Genomic DNA, 4,570 nt, shown 5'->3' with positions numbered 1-4,570 from the left:
ACACTGCTACGTGTAGCTACATGCTAACATCAGGGGAACATTACATCACACACTGCTACGTGTAGCTACATGTTAACATCAGGGGAACATTACATCACACACTGCTACGTGTAGCTACATGCTAACATCAGGGGGACATTACATCACACACTGCTACATGTAGCTACATGCTAACATCAGGGGGACATTACATCACACAGTGCTACATGTAGCTACATGTTAACATCAGGGGAACATTACATCACACACACTGCTACGTGTAGCTACATGTTAACATCAGGGGAACATTACATCACACACTGCTACGTGTAGCTACATGCTAACATCAGGGGGACATTACATCACACACTGCTACATGTAGCTACATGTTAACATCAGGGAAACATTACATTACATACACTGCTACATGTAGCTACATGCTAACATCAGGGGAACATTACATCACACACTGCTACGTGTAGCTACATGCTAACATCAGGGGAACATTACATCACACACTGCTACGTGTAGCTACATGCTAACATCAGGGGGACATTACATCACACACTGCTACATGTAGCTACATGCTAACATCAGGGGGACATTACATCACACACTGCTACGTGTAGCTACATGCTAACATCAGGGGAACATTACATCACACACTGCTACGTGTAGCTACATGTTAACATCAGGGGAACATTACATCACACACTGCTACGTGTAGCTACATGCTAACATCAGGGGGACATTACATCACACACTGCTACATGTAGCTACATGCTAACATCAGGGGGACATTACATCACACAGTGCTACATGTAGCTACATGTTAACATCAGGGAAACATTACATTACATACACTGCTACATGTAGCTACATGCTAACATCAGGGGAACATTACATCACACACTGCTACGTGTAGCTACATGCTAACATCAGGGGGACATTACATCACACACTGCTACGAATAGCTACATGTTAACATCAGGGGGACATTACATCACACACTGCTACATGTAGCTACATGCTAACATCAGGGGGACATTACATCACACACTGCTACGTGTAACTACATGCTAATGTCAGGGGAACATTACATCACACAGTGCTACATGTAGCTACATGTTAACATCAGGGAAACATTACATTACATACACTGCTACATGTAGCTACATGCTAACATCGGGGGGACTTTACATCACACACTGTTACGTGTAGCTACATGCTAATGTCAGGGGAACATTACATCACACAGTGCTACATGTAGCTACATGTTAACATCAGGGAAACATTACATTACATACACTGCTACATGTAGCTACATGCTAACATCAGGGGGACATTACATCACACACTGCTACGTGTAGCTACATGCTAACATCAAGGGAACATTACATCACACACTGCTACATGTAGCTACATGCTAACATCAAGGGAACATTACATCACACACTGCTACATGTAGCTACATGTTTACATCAGGGAAACATTACATCACACACTGCTACGTGTAGCTACATGCTAACATCAGGGGAACATTACATCACACACTGCTAAATGTAGCTACATGCTAACATCAGGGGAACATTACATCACACACTGCTACATGTAGCTACATGCTAACATTGCTGGAGACATCTCGTTGAGGGTGATCTCTGATGATCCTCCTGCTGGAATGTGTCTGCCTGTGTTACATGTTCTCTGTCACAGCTGCAGAGACATGAAGATAAACACTGACTAATCAGGGCTGACCGGACTTTTTCAGGGGGCGGGGCTTAAGGAGACAGAGTAGGTGTGTCCCAGGTCTCTGAAATTGTCTCATTGTTTCCTTCACTTGTGTCTTTTCCTGACGTCTTAGTCCCTCCCACCAAGGACGCCAGGAAACCAAGTGAGGGGAGAGGAAACAGCAGTGTCTGAGTGTCCACATGTCCCCTTCAGTCTGTCCCTCGGTGGTGACTCTGAGTGTCCACATGTCCCCTTCAGTGTGTCCCTCGGTGGTGACTCTGAGTATCCACATGTCCCCTTCAGTCTGTCCCTCGGTGGTGACTCTGAGTGTCCACATGTCCCCTTCAGTGTGTCCCTCGGTGGTGACTCTGAGTGTCCACATGTCCCCTTCAGTCTGTCTGCCAGCGGTGACTCTGAGTGTCCACTTCATCTTTTTCTCTATTTTCAGTCCTATCGTCTTATTTTAGTTTCTCACTGTGACTCACAGCAAAGACTCATGGGAAATATGACCCATGATCCTCCTCTGACACCATCAGCCGTCTGAACACGGCTCTGACAGTCAAATGTGTCCTCTTCCCAGGTCCAGTGTGAACTTGTCACTGCGGTACATTCATGTGATACGTGAAGATCTTAAGATAAAAACAGTTTATATAATAAATTAAAACTTCAGCTGATGAATCAAAATAAACAAAGTGACAGAAAGTGAATCAGCATTTAAATTGTTTTATAATTAATGTGAACATGTTTGAGTTTTATTTTCAGCAGAGGATAACTGAACCTCTCATATTTGAATGTTTCTGATCATGTTCAGGACTCTGACATGTAACTGAGTATTTCTACACAGTAATCTTAGTACTCTACTTGAGTACAGGATCTGGAGGCAGCTGTTGATGCAGATGTTTGATGGTCAGGTTGAGTCGGAGGATCATGAAGTGTCAGGTTGGTTTTGAGCACACGTGTCACATGTTTAATAATGATGTCATCAACATGTGATCAACATTTAGCTGATCAGTGTGGACAGATGAACAACAGCGAACACTCACAGTGACATCATAGTGACATCACAGCCGTCAGGAGCAGTTCAGGGTTCAGGATCTACCTGAGGACACTTGAATAGAATAGAATCTTTATTGTCATTGTATGAGTACAACGAAATTAAGTGCAATCATGGTGCAATAAATAAAGGTACATAAGTACTAGACTTAATACTAAAAATACATCTTACACACACACACACACACACACACACACACACACACACACACACACACACACAAACAACCATCCTGCAGCTGTTGCGCAAGTTCTTAGCAGCTTCATTACATTATTCAGCATTATTCAGGGCAACAATGGCTCTGGGATAAAAACTGTTTTTTAGTCTGTTTGTTTTTGACTTGTGAGTCCTGTATCTCCTGCCTGATGGCAGCAGTTCGAACAGAGGGTGCCCAGGGTGAGATGAGTCCCTCACTATGTTCCTGGCTTTACTGAGGCAGCGGGAACTGTACAGTTCTTCCAGTGAGGGGAGAGGGCAGCCGATGATCTTCTGGGCAGTGTTGATGACTCTCTAGAGCGCTTTCCTGTCTGCGGTCTCTCAGAGAGTTGTTGTTTCCTGAGGAGTCTGAGAAAATACAGTCTCTGCTGGGCCTTCTTCACAAGCGTTGTGGTGTTAGCACTCCAGGTGAGGTCCTCCTCGATGGTGACGCCCAGGAACTTGAAGCAGGCCACCCTCTCCACACAGTCCCCGCTGATGAACAGGGGCTGGATGGCTGTTTTCTTCCTCCTGAAGTCTGCTACAACCTCTTTGGTCTTTGCTGTGTTGAGAACCAAGTTGTTATCCTTGCACCATCCTGTCAGCCTCTCCACCTCGTCCCGGTAGGCGGACTCGTCCCCCCCAGAGATGAGCCCGACTATGGTGGTGTCATCTGCGAACTTGATGATGGTGTTGCTCAGGTGAGAGGGGCTGCAGTCGTGTGTGTACAAGGTGAAGAGCAGGGGACTCAGCACGCAGCCCTGTAGGGAGCCGGTGCTGAGGCTGAGGGCTGTGGAGGTGTGGGTGCCTACCCTGACCCTCTGGGAGCGGTCTGACAGGAGGTCCAGAATCCAATGGCAGATGGAGTCTGTTAGTCCGAGGTCTGTTAGTTTATGCACCAGCATGTGTGGGAGGATGGTGTTAAATGCAGAAGAAAAATCCATAAACAGCAGTCAGACATAGGTACCTGGCTGCTCCAGATGTGACAGAGCAGCGTGGAGGGCGGTGGCTACTGCGTCTTCTGTGGATCTGTTCTGCCTGTAGGCAAACTGGTGTCTGTCTAATGTTGGTGGAAGACAGGAAATGAATGGACATGCAGACTGGAATAGACTGGGATCTAACCGCCGACCTGCTCTGATCCTGAGTCACAGTCAGGACTGAAGAATCTCAGCAAGAAGCCGCCGACACTGAAAATGAAAGAACAAACACGATGACTCGTCACAATCAAACGCATCCTGAAACCACAACATGAGAAACCACAACATGGAGGAATCAGGACGTCTCTGATCCACGAGGACGGACGTCAACTTCCTTCAAAGTCACATGACCTCAGAGAAACCACAGGAACCTCTGAGGAAGTTACATCATCACTCAGAGTGTCAACCTGCAGATATATGGAGCTACATTAGGGTCAAATGTTTTGTACTTGAAAAAATAAAATTTGAAACTGAAAATTCATGTGTTGATCTTGAATTTTGAAAAATACAACAATGTATTCAAAATAAAAATAAGCATATGAAACGTTTTTTCAGGTTGAATATAATTTTGATTCACTTTGGTAATTCTTTTTTTTTTTTTTTCCCCTATTTGTCTGCATTGGTCTTCATAGCTTAG

This window comes from Epinephelus moara, chromosome 2, assembly GCF_006386435.1.
Source record: "Epinephelus moara isolate mb chromosome 2, YSFRI_EMoa_1.0, whole genome shotgun sequence".
Lineage (NCBI taxonomy): Eukaryota > Metazoa > Chordata > Actinopteri > Perciformes > Serranidae > Epinephelus > Epinephelus moara.
This window is presented reverse-complemented; position numbering follows the sequence as displayed.